This window comes from Parasteatoda tepidariorum, chromosome 4 (genome assembly GCF_982258835.1).
Source record: "Parasteatoda tepidariorum strain Cologne lab strain chromosome 4, Ptep-v5.0, whole genome shotgun sequence".
NCBI classification, from domain to species: domain Eukaryota; kingdom Metazoa; phylum Arthropoda; class Arachnida; order Araneae; family Theridiidae; genus Parasteatoda; species Parasteatoda tepidariorum.
The window spans coordinates 103,051,622-103,070,548 of NC_141758.1; the positions used below are offsets into that span (position 1 = coordinate 103,051,622).

At 28.3% G+C, this 18,927-nt stretch overlaps 1 protein-coding gene across 2 annotated transcripts in view; it reads left to right on the forward strand.

Moving 5' to 3' along the window:
- The window catches only part of LOC107444341 (uncharacterized), a 246,621-nt gene that overhangs the window by 53,651 nt on the left and 174,043 nt on the right, over positions 1 to 18,927 (forward strand). The window lies entirely within an intron of this gene.

Here is an 18,927-nt window from a genome sequence, read left to right on the forward strand (position 1 = left end):
AAGTTATTACCATCTGGACATTTTTGTAGAGGCCCGAACAAATATTATAGACAAAAATGGATAATTGTAGGCTTCAAAAATAGATAATTTTCTTGACGTTTGAGTAGCAAAGCACAGACGTCTAATGCGACCGCATTTCTTTTCATTAGTACACGGGGAACTCATATGTCGAGCTTTGAGTAAAAACCTAGACAAATTTAAACTCTCAACAATCTGAGGAGTTGTTATATGCCAGTTTGCATCAATTTATGTCTTTATTTGGACTCTTCATCATTCTAAACTGGATTAGTACATCTTCATGCATGCTAATCCACATTTTGAAAACCAGTTTTGGTTTTGGCGTACTGTCGATACATCTTCTCCATACACATGAGATAATATTTTTTTTCTTGCTTGAACAGTATTTCGTCGCTTTGAAACTAAACCGTGGTAACTCAAAAAAGCAAGTTTTTCAGGAGAGCGATTTCTAACTTTTCAAGAAGGTGAATTGCGCCAAGGCGATAACGATTTATCTGCTCTCTAAATTAATTTTATGGAACTTATGAAGATAACACGTTGTTTCTCTAAAAGGGTGATTTTTTTTAAACTCAAAATGACCCAAATATCTCATTTTTTGATTTTTTCGGTTTAGTTTCAAAGCGACGATTTTTACCTTGGCGCTTTTTATTTTTTATATTTGAAAAGTCACCAACCGAAATCTGAGTAAAATCTATCTAACTAATTCACAAGTAAGCTTTCCTATATTAGCTTTCAAAATTTATAATGATTATACGACTCAAGTGTGAAGTTGGCTATGAAAAAATAGAATGAAATCCTCTTTCGGGGGTAAAAAAAAACGAACTTATTTTGAAAACAACACAATAAAACAATTTTTTTACTCCCTACACAATTGATAAGCGAATCATATTTTGAAAATTTAAATAAAAAATGTTCATATCTATAACGTATTTAAATCTCTCGCATCACACTTGTTGATGTATTTAAATCAAAATTTTATTTATCTTAGGGTTTAATAATATTTGCTCTAAATTTTTCTTTTTATAAGATTGTTTTAGTTACATACATAAAAACATTAAAGTAGAACTTAAATATCTGTGCATGTAATATAAGAGATAATTTAAGAAATGAAATAGTTATAGCTGATAAAATATTCAGCATAAAGTTATTTGAAATAGTTTTTTAATTTTTTGAATGACTATTTTGCTTGTTGTCTTAAAAATAGTTTTAAAATTATATCTTTAGGAAAAGGATAATATTATTTGGAATATATTATTTAGTTATTGACTGTAATAAAAATATCATGGTGATGACTTCGTTTTCTAACTAAAGATATTTATTTAAAAAAAAAATCTATTCAACTATCTATTCTACATAGTTATTTAAGTTTTTTCGTTGTTGAATTGGAATAGTTTCTGAATTTTAAGAATAACCCCCATTCTTAAAGTTTTTATTTAGTGGAAATGTTTAAATATTTTGAAAAAGAAATTAAACTGATAGAACCTTAGTCATAATTACATAGTTATTAGTAAACAAGCGAAAGTAAATAAATAAAGTTAACTATATGCATGTATTAGCTCTTAAAAAATTATTAAATATATTAAAAAGTTAATTAGAAAAATATTAAAAAATACATTTATAAAAAGATAAATATTCGAGACGTTATATTAAGTAAAATATTGTAACGAGTCCCACATGAATGTTGATGCATAATATATTTAACATAAAATTTTACTTGTTTTAATTTATAACTTTTATTTATTGAAAATAATAATAATTTTACACTTGTTTGGAAATAGAATTTTTTTTTATCAAATGATTCATGGTAAAGAGATTCATAATCTTACAGGCAGTTATAATTATATTTACAAATAAAAAATATTTAAATGAAATTTGATGCATTACATAACAATATGTTTTTAGATTACTAAGATTATGTTATGAAGTTTAGTTACAAGAAATCAAACTTATGAAAGAAAAAAATGTTCTTGTTTTTAAAGAGGCCGTTCAAATGTTATGTAAGCACGTAACGGGGGTTGTGATGTGCTTATTTTTGCTGACGAAGGAGAAGGAAAGGTATAATTATTTAAAATCGCATTATTTTCAATTTTTTTTTCAAACTGTAAATTTAGAAAAAAATTGAAACAAAAAAAATTGAAACAAAAAAAAAAATTACACTTAGAAAAATTTTAAATTTTAATTTAAAATTTTAAATAAAATTTTGGAAATATTTGAGGTCAAGTTTGATCAAAGAAAATGTCGAAGAATAAAATTTTTCTAAAAGTTCCAGAGGTCAGGAGTTTTTTACCACTGAAAGAAAGCACAAAAAATTTTCAAAAGGCATTCTACTGAAAATTATATAAAATAAATTAACACAAATTTTGTTTTATACTAAGTTAATTTTTTTTTTTTTTTTTTGCTTTTTTGCTTTTCTTTTCTTTCTTTTTTTTTCATTTAATCCTAGATTACTAACGTAAAAGTTAAAGTTCAAATAAAAGCAAGGGGAATGTTGAAATTTTCTTACGTAAGCATGGGAGAGAATGGGTGAATTGCTTATTTTTTGTTGATATGTAGGGAGGGAAATTCGCTAAAAAATGTTTGAATAACTCCATGGATATTCTTTGCCGCTGTTATCAAAGATATTACATTTAAACCCAAATATTTCTGATTTATTTCGTAACTAAGCAATGTATATATATTTCTTTTACACGAATGTATTATCATATGCATTATACAAAAACAAAATAACTTTCTAATTTTTCAAATTATTTATATTGAAATGCTTGCTTACCCTAAAGATAAAAATTTATACCGCACGCAAGATTTCCTCTGCCATATCATAGTATTTTTAGAAGAAAATATTATATAAAATCTGAAATAGAACATTGTTCATGCAATAAATCAGAAAGGAGATTTCTTTTGCCATATTATAGTATTTTCAGAAGAAAATATGAAATAGAGCATTGTTCATGCAATAAATCAGATAACATTTAAAATCATTGAACAATCATTCAAATAATTATAAATATTTTAACAATCTTAATATAATTAGAAAAATTAAAAACAAAAAAATCGCACAAGATTACTAAAAAAATGTTTGAAAAAAATCACATATAATTATTAGAAAAATTTAATAATAGTGCCGGGTAAAGTAAATAAAATTTAAATAAGCATATATGATAACTAGAAAAGATAATAATAAGAATAATATTAATTAAATTTCACAATTGTTTAGAAAATTTAATTTCAAAGCAATAAAAGTTTGCTTAAAACAAAATTGCTCTTGTTTATTTTATAACTTTATGTTTAAATATTATTCGTTTTAAGTTCTTAAACTTAAAGTAGATAAGTAGTTATATAAGTTATATGAAAAATCTAAAAATACAAATAATTCTAATTGTAAAAAAAATATAAAGTTGACAAATATAGCTAGTACTATACAGATAGGTACAGAAAATTAAAAGTTTTACAAGTATCAATTTTTATTTAGCTAGTTATTAAATCTTTAATAAATTAAAAGTGTGTATTTGAATATACGTGGGATTTTAATTGTTATTCATTTTATTCCTTGACAAAGCTAGGGAACAAATATAAAAAGTATTATTAAAAATGTAATATATTATATATGAAAATGAAACTTCAATGTAAACCTAATAGCTTTTGTAAGTTATATAATAAATATATGTTAAAATATATACTGATATAAGAACTTAAAGGGGAATCATTATCACAAATATAGAACGTAATAAGTATGATAATATGTATTAAAATACAACGTGTGTTAACGTAAGCAAATTGAATTATACAGAAAATATTTTTATAATCCTTATTAAAAAAAAAACCTGTAGTTTACTAATATAACTAACACAATTAATTTTATTAGGCTCTAATAAAAATAAACGTTTATTAGTGTTCAAATTATGTATTTGAATCTAGATAAAATTTGAAATGTGAATCCATGGCACAAGTTTAGGTAGCAAGAGTTAAGGCTTAATTTACTAAATATAGTAATATATTAATGCAGACCTAATTAAGTATGCAAGTAATGAAATAAATGCATATACAATATTGTATTTACTTTTTAAAAAAATAAATAAATAAAAAATAAATGAAAAAAAAAAAAAAAAAAAAAACTCAAAGTAAAACCAGTACTATACAGTCTTAATCTATACAATCTATCTTAGTCTATACAATCTTAATTTTTATTAGAGCTGATCTGTATTGTACTAGTTGCTGTATCTGTAATGAATTTAAATTGAAAATTTTGTATTCGAATATCGATGAAATTTAAAATGTGAATCATTGCCACAAAGTCGAGCAAAGTAGAAAATTATATAATAAATACAGTAATACATATTTTAATTAACGCATATTATCGGAAATCTAATAAGTTACGCAGGTAATATAACAAATACTAGCTAGTCCCATTTTGAATAATAAAGCATATTGTTTTATAAGTATATATCCGTAGTACTAGATATTATGCTTGCAGTAAATTAAAATTAAATATTATTCCTCACACCGTAGGTGAAATTTGGAATGTGACTCAATATCAGAGAGCTATTATAGAACATTATTTAATCAGTCCAATAATTTATATTAAGATAAACCTTATAAATTATGTACGTAACATAATGAATACGTAAGTGTAATAATATATATATTTAAAAAAAGCTAAGTTTGTTAGCATAACTAGTAATAAGACATAAATTCTTAATAATTAAAAATAAAATATAATATATAAATGCGTGTTTGCAGAACAGTACTTCATCAGGGGACAACACACATTTACATATTATATTTTATTTTTAATTATTTTTAATTATTAAGAATTTATGTCTTCTAGTTTATATAATACAAATTTGGTTTCAGTGTGTTTATTTTTCTCTTAGTTATCACCATTGACCTAGAAAATTGTATTGATTTTACATAACTAGTATTGCATAACTAGTACTATTCACATAGGTACAAATAAAACTTACTGTTTTATAAGTATCTATTCATATAGTACTCAATATTATACCTGCCACAGACTAAAAATTATGAATTTGAATACATGTGAGATTTGAAATGTGTAAAAAATCACTAACTCAGGAAGCCAGTACAAATAACCAGTACAAATTTATTAAAAAATGTTATAAATGAAAATATAGGTTTTCAAACATAGGTGAGATTTGGAATATAGATCAGTGTTAGGGAGCAAATATAGAATATAATATTATTGATGTATGTTAACGTATTATACCTAATAAGTAGGCAATAGTTTAAATGCATAAGTATAATAATTTGAGTTAAGAAAAAACTGAAAGCTTGCATTAAAAATAAGTATTATCCAAATAAGTACTAATAAAGCTTAATATTTCACGAGTACTTATTCGTATAGTACTATTATTATTAAGCCTGCCTTATTAAGCAAACCTATTAAGTTACGTAGGTAATGTAATAAATGTATGTAATATATTGAAAAAAAAAAAATCTTGTACTTTTCACAAATATAACCAGTACTGTTAAATAAATAATCCCAAAAAATTAAAGTGGTAAGATGTTACAAGATTAAAAACTTCATTCTCTTCAAAAATATAAATAGGAAAAAACAGTCGACATGTTTTAAGCACTTCTAAAATGGGATCCTATTTTTGAGTTCTTGAAATATGTCGACTGTTTTTTCATATTTATATTTTTGAAGAGAAAGAAGTTTTTCATCATGTAAAATTAGCACTAGTCAGATAAATATTAATAGGATTAATAATTTTATTAGTATCTATTTGTATAGTACTAGTTATTATAACCGTGGCAAATGGAAATGATGTATTCGAATATAGGTGATGTTTAAAAAGTGAATCAATGTCACAAAGTCAGGGAGCAAATATAGAAAAAACCCTAAATTTACCTACTATAGACTAAAAATTATGAATTTGAATACATATGAGATTTGAAATGTGTAATAAATCATAAACTCAGGAAGCAAGTATAGAGCGTGACGTAGAAGATATTAAAAATCTTAAATTTTGCGAATAAAACCAGTACAAATTTATTATAAATGTTATAAGTAAAAATAAAAATATAGGTTTTAAAACATAGGGGAGATTTTGAATGTAGATCAGTGTTAGGTAACAAATTTGATCTAATAATGTATGTTAACGTATAATACCTAACAAGTAGGCAATAGTTTAAATGCATAAGTAAAATAATTTAAGTTAAGAAAAACTTGTAAGTTTGTATTCACAATAATTAGTATCCAAAGAAGCACCAATAAAACTTAATATTTGACCAGTACTTATTCGCATAGTACTATTATTATTAAGCCTATTTATTAAGCAAACCCATTAAGTTACGTAGGTAATGTAATGAATGTTTATAATATATTTTTAAAAAAATCTTAAGCTTTTCACAAATATGACCAGTACTATTAAATAAATAATCCCAAAAAATTTAAAAGGTGAGATGTTACAAGATTAAAAACTTCATTCGTTTCAAAAATATAAATAGGAAAAAACAGTCGACATGTTTCAAGCACTTCAAAAATGGGCTCTGAGTTCTTGAAACATGTCGACTGTTTTTTCCTATTTATATTTTTGAAGAGAAAGAAGTTTTTAACCATGTAAAATTAGCACTAGTCAGATTAATATTAATAGGATTAATAATTTTATTAGTATCTATTTGTATAGTACTAGTTATTATAACTGTAGCAAATAAAAATTATGCATTCGAATATAGGTGATGTTTAAAAAGTGAATCAATGTCACAAAGTCAGGGAGCAAATATAGAAAAACCCCTAAATTTCCCTCCTATCCGGGAATAGTGTTTCCTTTCAAAAATTCTCCGTGTAAGCTTACCCCTTTTTTGACCTCCAAAATTTTAAAGGTCACGGTAAATCAGTCGCAAGCCAGGCACACGACACCCCTTCACAATAGGGCGAACCCGCGATACCTCTAATAGACGAGCATCTAAAAAAACACTTTCACTCTTTTTTAAATTGCACCCAAAAAAAATTACTCCTTCATAAAATGCACTTACAGTACCCCCCTTTTGCGCGTGTCGTTGCACAACCCTTTAGGTACCTCACCTTAGAATATCCCTTTGTATAGGCAGCAAGACCCCTTTCGTGCACAAGTGGCATCAAAGGGGTAAAAAAAGGGATGGAAAGGTTGAAAATGGGGACGAATGGGGTAAGAGCAGCTGCTGACCTTGAGTTAACGCACATTGCATTTGTCCCATTTCCCCGCTAACATGCATCTCTTATTCTGTTCACCCTTTTCTGCTATTCCTATTGGCTTGCAATCTAGCTTTAACCCTTCCCTCCCCACATCTCTGACAGACGGCACGCGCTTGGTTCTTCATTGGACTCACCTCCTCCAATCACAGTGCGAGAAACACTTCTTTCCCCCTGCAGTAGCACGTGGATAGTTTTTTTTTTGTAGTGTTTTGTTTTTTTCTCTTGCTGATTTCTTCAACAGTTGCGATTTCTTCAGCGGTTTCGGGCTTTTTTTTTTTTTTTTTTTTTTTTTGAAATCTTTGCTGCCGTAACGACGATAAAAGGGCGTTTAAAGTACTTTTTTTTTTTTAAATATATTTTTGTATTTTGTGCCCCATCTGGATTATTTCTTTTCACCGTATTTCTTTTATTTGAGTTTGTTTTAATATTTTTATTATTTTTTTCTTCTTCATGTTATACCCTATTTGAGGGTGACGCGTGGCAAGCTTTGACGACTGGCCTTGAACTTGATAAAATTAAAGACAAACTAAATTTTTTTTTCGGTTAAAAAAATCTCAATGTTATTTAAAAGACACCATAACAGTTTCTTTTTTCATTTTTTTAATTTTTTTATTATTATTTCTTATTTTTTTCAGAAATTATTTTTTTGGAAATATTTTCGCTAAAAAGTAAATAAAAAGCTTGTAAAACAGAATTGGAATATTCAGATTGAAAATTAAATGAATGATTGGAATAAAATTTTGAAAACAGAAAATAAGCTGAAACATAAATTCATTTTTAAAAGACATCAGAGTTGTTCTTTTTTAAAAATGAACAACTTTTGTTACACAAAATTTGTCAATGATTAAAGAAAAACAAATAAATAACGTCACAAAATTTTAAACAATAATTTAATACTGAATGTAAAAGACGGAAAAATCGATTCAGATAGCTGTATCGTTAGGTGCGTTGAAATTCAAATACAATAAAGTTTTCAAATAAAGGGCTATTTAAATATTACGTAGGCATGTTCTGGGGATTTTGTACTTCCCCTTGTTAGCAAAAATAAGCAAATCACAAATTTCCTAGCATGTTTACCTAAAAAAAAAACCATTTCAGCTACGGTGGCTCAGGGGATTGAGCGTTCGATTCCCAACGAAGTGACCCAGGTTCGAATCCCAACGTTGGCTGGTTGGTATGATTTCTGCTCCCGAATCATACCGATTGCAGTGTTGACTTAAAATATTCGCAGTATCAAATAGGTCATGGGTTAAAATCCTCTTGCCAACGGGCTAACCGAGCGAGATTTTCACAGTTTTTTCCTCTCTCCATGTAACGCAAAAGCTGGTTAGTTGCATCAAAAAGTCTTCCACGAAGGTTAATTCGTCCAAATGCTTTCTTCAGGAGTTCCCTTGTCTTCTGGATTATGTTTAAAATTACAAGACTATGGAGTTGATCATTGATGGTCGTAAACTCAGAATTGGATCGGCTGTTTAACACTGATTATAAAATAAAAGCACATCCACTTGTATTTGACATTAACCTTAGTAATATAATTTTAGTATTAGATTAAAATAAAAAAATAAAAAAAGGCAGGATTATGCAAGAAACAAAATTCATGCTTTCATTAATTTTTTAATATTTTGCGTAGAATATTCTTTAGGATTTTTTTTTGTGTGTTTTATTAGTGCGGTCGAAATCCTTAACATCTGAAACTCTTGTTAGAATTTTTTTTCCCAACTCATCCTTTCGCATTAGTTTGATTCTTATTTCAAATTCTAAAATTTTTGCTAGTATAAATTTTTACTCTTTTTTTTCTTGTTTCAATTTTATTTTGTATTAAAAAAATTGAATGAAGATGATTTTTATGTCTTATTCCTCACACCCCTCACCCGCCCATCAAAAAAAGTAAGCAAATTACTAATCTCATATCCAGTTTGATGCTGGCGTAATATTTTAATGGTACCTTATTTTTCATAAAATTACACAATCATTCTAAGGTAATTTTTTTAAACAAAAAGCTGATAACACAATATTTAGGAGCCCTCAGAATGCAATGCAATAACGATGATAATCTATAGAATGCAATGCAATAAAAATAATAGTGCATGTAATTTAAATGACAGCCTAGTGTGTCTTTCATATTCACTTGAAATTTATTCATAAATTACTTTAAAAATATTTCGTTAAATATGATTCACATTGAAAAGCTAGGCGTGTTAACCTTATTAAGAAATGATAAAAAAGAAATACTCCTAATAAAAATTGAATTAAACTATTGTTTTAAAAAAAATGAACGCAAAAAAATTAATATGAATAATTTCTTAAAATTTCTCTACTTGAAAAGTGAAAAACGTACCCACTGCTGGTTATATATTTGTCACAAAATTCATAAGGAATGGGGGGTGAGCACTATACATAACACAGATATACTGCAAATATAGTGGTCACTACATTCGAAATGTAACATCAAAATTTGTTGTTGGAAAAAAAGTAACGTATCTGTATATAAGGTAACTTCTACCTTATATTAAGGTATATTATTATAAGGTAATAATAACACCATAAAAGAGCAATTAGTATATCTAGCCTAGAATGTTTGATTAGCAGTTCAAAAATTTAAATGCAAAATTAATTAGAATTTTTTATGGGTTAAAAATCTGAAACTAAAAATGCTGAAATCGAAATGCTGAAATTAAAATTATATGCACAACGAAAATTTGCATTTATGTAGATTAAAAAAATCAAAACGGTATCAAATTTGGATGAACTTTCATCTACTTATGATTACAACGAGCTATGAATAATTTAAAATATAAATTATAAATATTGTATTATGTAAAAAAAAAAAAAATTCCTTATGTTTATATTTGTAACATGATAAAGTAAAGATTAAAATGTGTACAGTGTGAAAAATAAAAAACGGATCACCCTGAATAATTTTTGATCTAATCATCGGATCTTCACTCTTTAGGACTCAATCGTAATGGTTCGAGGGGGTGACCTCAAATATGCTAATTAATTTGTGCAGACGATATTTTAAGTTACAAAATCAGACATAAAAACTTACTTTCTCTGAATAAACATACTTTTTTTTTCTCTCACGGATTCGGATTTTTGACTCCCGAAATTTAGGGGATTGTCACAATCTGGAAAATATGGTCCCCATAGTTTGGTCAGCAGAGCGATCTAAAGTTTGGGCCCCCTTATTTTAATTTTTTTTCTGGTATTTCACCATATCTCGAGAACTTTTTAAGCGAATTCAAAAATCTTTGCATACAATTATAAAATTTGTTTATCCAAAGATAAATCAATTCAAAAAACAAATTTTAGTAAATATTTTCAATTTTTTATTATTTTACTATGCAGTAGTCGAAAACTTTCTCAATTGTAAGGTCTAAAATTCTTAACATCATTTTAAAGTATTTGATTTTACATGGCAAAATACGAAATTTGAGCGAAATCGGTTGCATAGTTCCTGAGAAATCAAATTTTAAAAATATCGTATATATAAAAGACCATTTCTGCTGAAAATTTTAAAACGAACCACATTTCTGAATGGATAATTTTTTTAAATTTAATTTTGAATGTGCATTGATCGAAAATAAGATATACTCTATATAAAGCAATTTTTATAAAGATAAACTTAAATAAGAAAAGAGACAGAAAAATTGCCTAAATTTTTTTGAGCAATTTAAATTTCTATAAACACGAAAACAAAAGAAAATCCTTTAATAAATCTAACAAATATAAGAAAGCAACGAATAAGGTTATTTCAGAAATGTTTGAAAAATATATTTATTTTCAGAAATATATTTTACTGTTTATTACAACGATGGCTTCCATATATATTATGTTGTTAAAACTAGATAATTTATAGCACCTAAGTCAAAGCTATAGATTGAATTTAATCGATCATATATTCGATTAATGATAGTTTCGAACAATCCAAATTTTCCCAAACAAAGGATTTATTTTGAAATCTATCGACATTAAGCAATATGTATTGGGCAATATTTAATAGCTGTCAGATACATTGAATTGCAGGAATTCCGAAGAGTTAAGCTGACCGTCAAAGAATAGGAATCAATGCTTAAAATTATAATATATGAGTGTAATATATAATAATAAATATATATGAAAAATAAATAATTATATATGACTTAAGAAGAATTCGAGGCAAATGACAGGGGTATTGTATGTATTTGACATTGCGCAGCCATTGTTTTCATTGCCATAATTTTAGAATTTTGACAATAATAGCAAGGAAATGGAATGTGTGTTCAAGCAAAAAGGAAACAGGGGAATTCCATATCTTCTAAAATATGTAGTAATAAAATTTTGAAATTTTTACTGTTGGTTTTGATAACTTTAAAATTTCTTTACCTTTTATTTATGTTTCTTCGTAGAATTATACACGTTAAATTGTGTTTCCCGAAATTTTAAAGCAGCACGAATAAATAATAATGATAATAATAGTAATAATAATAATAAAGCACTATTTAAGTGTTTTAAAAGTTGAAACAAAAGTATAATTTTAAACTCTTACTTTCAAGAATTATAAGAATTATCCAAGCTTTATGATGAACAAATCACTGAAATTTAGGGGGAAAAAATCATTACTTTTATTTAACAAAAAAAAGGGGGGGGGGAGAACTCCGATTTGTTGGGATTTAATTCTGTGGGATTCGGTGAAACCCATCATGCACAGTCTTGGTGAAAATTCTTATAATCAATTTTATTTTATTTTATAACCGTTGTTTAACAGTTGACCCAATTTTGAGTTTACGAATGCCAATGTTCAACTCCGTAGCGTTGTAATTTTGAACCCAATTCAGAAGACAACGAAACTAACTCTAGGATCAAATATTAGAAGAAAATTTGCCCTCGTGGAGAACTTTTTGAGGAAACTGACTCTCCTTTACGTTACACGTGGAGGAAAACCCCGAAATACTCACATGGTTAGTCTGACCGCAAGAGGACTCTAACCCACGATCCGTTTACCACTGCAGAGATGCCAACTTGCTCCGGACAGCAAATAGTATATATTTTAAAGTGGTAGTTTAACAATTGTGATTCGTGGTTTCATAAATTCAATTTAGTAGATTTTTATCCACCACTATTTCTAAATAATTCGTTGGCTTATATAATTCACCACATTATAATACTTATGTCATGCTATACCTTTTAAAAAGCAAGCAAAAATAGTCAAATATTTCCAAAATTTACTTTGTAGCTATTTATCGTTTTTTTTAATTATTTTGGCGTGTCCGGAGCAGTTGGCATCTCTGCCACTGAGGATATTTTGCGTCAGCACTGTGGTCGGTGCGAGCCGGGTGCGGAATTCGCATCGACCAGCCATCCCTGGGATTCGAACCCACTTCATCTCATTGGGAGGAAGCGCTCTATCTCCTAGACCACAATGGCTCTCCTTATAATCAAATAATAATTTTTTTATGCATAACAATGCAGCGCGGTAGTAGCTTTTAAAATATATAAAAAAAGAATTAGATAGCAATTTATTTTATTTTTTTTATTTTTTATTTTCACAAAACTGTAGTTTTCTTCAGATTGATATTTTACGCTTATTTCATAGTTAGCATTAAGGGCGTTGGCTAAAAATAGGCAAAGCTTGACTTACCTGTTTTTAAGTATATATATATGCGCAAAATAAAAAGAAAGTGAACTCCCTCATTAACTCTTAATCTAATGATCCGATTTTTAAGTACTAGAATTCAAATCTTAATATGTTAAATTTGCGCAGACGATATTTTAAATTACGAAATAATGCACAAAAACATACTGAATTAACTTATCTTTTTATTCATCGGATTTGATTTTTAACTCTTAGAATATTACGGGGAGAGGTGTCACAATCTGGAAAACAAAGTTCCAATAGTTTAGGTTGAAGAGTAGTCGTAAACTTAGACACAATTCTTTGAATTTAATATTTTTATCTATATGAGGAAAACCGTCATCGTTAAATTAGCATGATTAAATCTCCAAATTAGTGATTATACACTCGTCATCGCCAAATTAGCGTGATTAAATCGCCAAATTAGTGATTTTACACTCGTCATCGCCAAATCAGCATAATAAAATCGCCAAATTAGCAATTTTAAAACCTTCGTCGTCAAATTAGCATAATAAAATCGCCAAATTAGCCAATTTTAAAAATATGTAATATTTTTTTAAAGTACATTTAAAATCATATTAGTTTATTCTTTATGTCCAGTCTCTTCAGCAAATTAAATTTTATTTTATGAAGTTATAACATAGCTGAGAGTTTAAGAGACTGCAACTTTTAACTATCTACAAACTACTTAGTAAACGACATAATTGAGGGACATGAGAAAAACGACATGGTTCAAATTTAGCGAATCAATGAACGATGGAATCAAACCAGCAAATCAGCGAATCGATGAATCAGCTTGCGTTTGTTTATTTAACCCACACCCACCATGCTTAGGAACAAAGAAAATTGACCTCTTAATGAATGAACAATCTAAATAAGAAGTTAGAAACCAGAAACAAGCAAATTCTAAAGATATGTATGTAAGCAAAAACAGCACTTCATCAGGCCTTTCTGTAGTCAGCTGTTAACCCTTTCGGGACGGATGAGTCATAAATGTATTCATAAGAAATTAGTATCAGGATGTTAAAAATTAAAAAGCGGTAGTTTTGACACAGCTAATTTGACAGACTTATTTTGCTTTCCCTTTAAATCTAACACTTCCAATCCATGTGTGTTAAAAGTGTAACTATACAATTTTTAATGCGATTTTTAGTGGTGAATTAAATAAAGCAAACTATCATTACCCCTTTCACAAATAAACTGCTATAAAAGTAGTTCGGCTGCCAGTTTTATCTTTTTTAACCTGATTATCGCCATCCTGAGAATGCATATAGAACTCGTCCGTCTCGAAAAGGTTAAACCGAAACTGACTGTGGTCTGAGAAACAAACAAAAAAACCAAAAAAAAAAAAAACCTGATGAAATGCTGTTTTTGTTAACATACATATCTTTAGAATTCCGTTTTTGCTTGTTTTTCGTTTCTAACTTTTAGTTTAAATTGTTTATATAAGACAAATTCGGTTTTAGCTGCTTTTAACGCTTTTCCATTTTGACTTACTATTATTTTAGGGTTTTTTCTTAAAGTTTCTTTTCTTCTTAATACTAGCTTAAATCAATTTCATACTTTATTTTATCGCTTTATGAATACTAATAATGTAATAGTAGTGAGAAGATTGATGAACAGGAATATTGATTCATCGATTTTCAGTGCCTCTTAGATTGACTTGTACATATTTTATTGCAAAATTTTATTATTTAAAATTGATGCAGTGAATGGGTTAATAGAGTTGCTTTCTTTTAATTGTAAAATAAATACATTTCTCTCTTTTTGAGTAGAATAGCTGAATTTGAATCGAAATTGACAACAGATTCATGCGGATAAAAGTAAGCTCACCAATTAAGGGTTATGATAGGAAATCCGTTAAGTTAACTTATTTACTGTACCAAATAACATTTTCATTGAAAGACTGTAACTAGTTAAAAAGGTACACACTCATGGTAAGTGGTAATTACTTCATATTCGATTTTAAGACTTTTATGTAATTAAATGGCTTAATTTACTCAATGATATTGGATATCGCTTAAAATTTCTAATCTAACCATGTGCTGCGCCAGTTCTATCGTTTGCAGAGAAAAACGTTCAAACCATGCCAAACTTCGATCTTATGATAACATGTATCTATTTTATCTAAAGATACGAGCAATTCTAAAAGAAGTCTAAGATAGAATATTCCAGATGGAGATAAAGATAACAGGGCAATAATATGTTTGCGTTAAAATAAATATGCACTGTATACATTTATCTTAACTCGCACAAAATCGTCAGACTTGAACGAAAAGTGAATTCTCATTAAATATGATAAATCGCTAATAAAACGGTTTTCTTGTTAACAGTTTAGTTATGGTACGAAGAGACTATCTCTTTTAACGACCATATTTCCTGCGCGATCGCATCAGCATCTCCTATTTACTTACGACAACAATACGAACAAAAACCCATCTTCCTCAGTCGGTACCGCTTTTGATGTTAATATTCATGGCGACGCGGCAAAACAAGACCATTTTAATGATCATCGTTTTCTTTTTGAGAATGGGATTAGAGAGCGATAGACATACTCCGAGTTTAAACAATTGTCTTCCAGTACCTTTTTTCTCTTTTCAATGTCCTTGCGGAATTGCCAGTGCGCGTATAAAATGCCCCATAAATCACGTGGAGTGACGGGTCGAATTCAAATCATTCGCCTATTTTCGTCGTAATTCTCCGCCTCCTTACGAAGCTTACAAGGATATTACGTCATATTTTCTTCCTGTGGCTAGTGTCTTTTTCTATTAGTACATCTACCTGTGATTATGTCGGAGGACAGCCCATAATGTATGGTAATGCGATCGGATCAACCAGCCATGACCATGCTTTGATAATTCCGTATATTTTGGTTTTGAAAATGCTTTGTTTAAAGCCTTGTTTTTTTCTTCATGTACCTTAAAAAAAGGGTTTATCGCCGCATCTTTTTCTTAGAAAACATGTGTGGAAGTTTCTTCTGTTAATGATTAAGTGTGAAACTTTAGTATTGGCTTGATAAGCTGGAGAGAGCATTAACACTTTCGTTTTGATTTGAAATAAAACAATTAACTTTGGAAATCTTTGTGACATTCGTTTATTTGAAAAGAATCAGTGTATCCTTGTTTATTAGTGCATATTAATTTATCCTTGGGAATTAGTGTATTCTTGTTTTTTCATGTACTTTAAAAAAAGGGTTTATCCCTGGATCTTTTTCTTAGAAAACACGTATGGTGGTTTCTTCTGTTACTGTGTGAAACTCTAGTACTGGCTTGATAAGATGGAGAAGGCATTAAGACCTTCGTTTTGATTTGGAATTAAACAAATAATTTTGGAATTATTTGTATAATTCGTTTATTTGATAAGAATTAGTGTGACGATTGAAATCGAAATACACATCTTAAAAAAGTGTCTTCTTTTCTGCATCCTTTTAACTAGTAAAAAAAAAAAAAAAAAAAAAAAAAAAAAAACACTTGTCAGGAGGAGGGCTCGAATCCAAGCTCTGTTCGGATAATTAAACTCTTGCCCTCTTGCATTTTATGTTAAATTTCTAATTTATGCATTCTTGATATTTTTTCTACTTAAAAAACTTTTGATGACAGAGTATCCTTAGACAGCAAAATGTTAAAAAAAATTTTAAAACTCTTTGGAAATTTTCTTAAAATTTTGAAGTATAACGCTAAGCAATTTGTGGTTTGGAGAAAGTCATAAAAATTTCTTACTTTCTTAGAATATACGCTTCTGCACGTTTCATAGTTTTAAATGTTTGAAAATCAAATTTTTAGACAATTTAAACTGATGAAAACAATTTAGGATAACACTAAATTTTTTCCCGATCAATCGCATATAAAGATACTTGTAACAAAAATAAAAAAGCACGCAACATTATACAATTAGCAAACTATCAGCAAGTGTTCATAGTAAAATTTATTAGCAAATATTTGCCGCGAAATATTAAAAAGCAATCTAAATTACCGCAAGCAACCATCTATTTTACATAAACAAAGACATATAATCAAATGCAGTAGATATCCACTATCAGTTTTGTGAAAATTAAATAAAATAGGAAAAGCAATAAGAATTTTCCATCAATCTCATCGATGAATGAAATCGGATAACTTGGAACTGGCGCCTTAGACCACTAGGCCATTTTGACTTACTTTTATTCTTTAAATTATAGTTAATTTATCAATAGCTTCAGACATGAGTTTTCTTTAAAAGAAGTCGTTTGATATTACATATTATTCCTACAAAAGTGTTTTTCTTTTAATCTTACATCATCTTAACTAGTAAAAAACTATCCCTTGTCAGAAGTGGGGTTCGAACCCACGCTCTCTTTCGAGAACCAGAGCTTAAATCTGACGCCTTAGACCACTCGGCCATTCTGACTTAGTTTTATTCTTTAAATTATAGTTAAATATCAATAGCTTCAGAGATGTGGTTTCTTTAAAAGAAGTCGTTTGATATTGCTTATTATTCTTACATAAGTGTTTTTCTTTTAATCTTACATCATGTTAACTCAGGGCTAAAGAGAATACAAGGGCTAGTTCACTCCGCTCTTAGAGCTGAAGCTACGATTTCCCTCCTCATGACGTCACTGTGTCCACAGATCTCGGAGAACGCAAGCAAAGATATGATAACTTTGCATCTTTTTCGTTGTAAAAATAAGTTAGACTTTTCTGGTTATTAACCTTCAAACTTTACGTAATTAACACATTATTTCCGTTCATAAATATAATTCCAAAAAAACTTTCTTGGTTATTATATAAAAAAATACCATTTTAAACTTATAAAAATGTTTTGCTAGTTGGTGAAAATGACACGATAAATACCTTATTTTAAAATGTTCAGTTTTAACTTTAACTATTAAGAAAAATGAAGGCATATATCGACACTTTTTTTATCTACATATTCTTTTATAAAGATAAGTTAAGTTAAATTTAGAATCCCTGATTTTAAAATATGTCGTTAATAGCAATTTGTTCATACTTAATCATTAGGAAACATCAACCTTAAACGCTAATTACTGAAACAAAATAATAATTTAGGTTCATAATGACATTAGAAATTTTACAATTGTTTATAGACATTTAAATTTACGACGATATAATTTATAGATATTTAAATTGAAGAGAATATAATTTTTAAAAAAAATCATAAATATTTAGAATAACTACATTAAAAAATATGTTATGAAATTAGGAGAATTTCAACTATATACTATATATTTTATTTATACTTTTTACTTACATTTTAATTTTCTTTGACTTTATCTATTTTTTAATTCTTTTCACCTGCCTTTCTTTATGAACTAACGAGACGGTTTCTATTTAGATAATGAATTTTTATAAAAGTTCTTTACGACAGAATAAACGTATTGCTGTTTTATATTAACTGTGTCATTTCGGAATCCATTCTTTACATAGTTGTTCATTTACTTTAGGGAACACGCGAAAAATTATACTTTTTCCTTTTGTTTTTATATCAGAATTTTTGCAAGTTGCAATCGCGCAAACTGGCATTTCGATAATAGTTTTAAATTCTTGTAAATTCACTGCAAAAACTGAGGAAAGTCATTATAGAAAATAACGAATGTCTTAGAATATCTCGCAAAAAGAAATGATCCAATATTAGTTAGAGCTAGTAAGGCCAAACGCTCCCTTCTTGAAGTAAAAGTGTGAGCTTTGCGCCAAAGTGACGTTACTAGAGTGACGTCGGAGGATCGGCGCGGCAAGAGATACTTCAAAGGCGTGAACCAGCCCTTCTATTCTCTTTAGCCCTGAATAAAAGCAATACCTTGTCAGAAGTGGGGTTCGAACCCACGCTCTCTTTCGAGAAACAGAGCTTAAATCTGGCTCCTTAGACCACTCGGCCATTCTGACTTACTTTTGTTAACTAGTAAAAGCATGTAACTAGTTGATGTAGCATGTAGAATGTAACTAACTGATGTTAACTAGTAAAAGCAATACGTTGTCAGAAGTGGGGTTCGAACCAACGCTCTCTTGCGAGAACCAGAGCTTAAATCTGGCGCCTTAGACCACTCGGCCATTCTGACTTACTTTTATTCTTTAAATTATAGTTAAATATCAATAGCTTCAGAGAT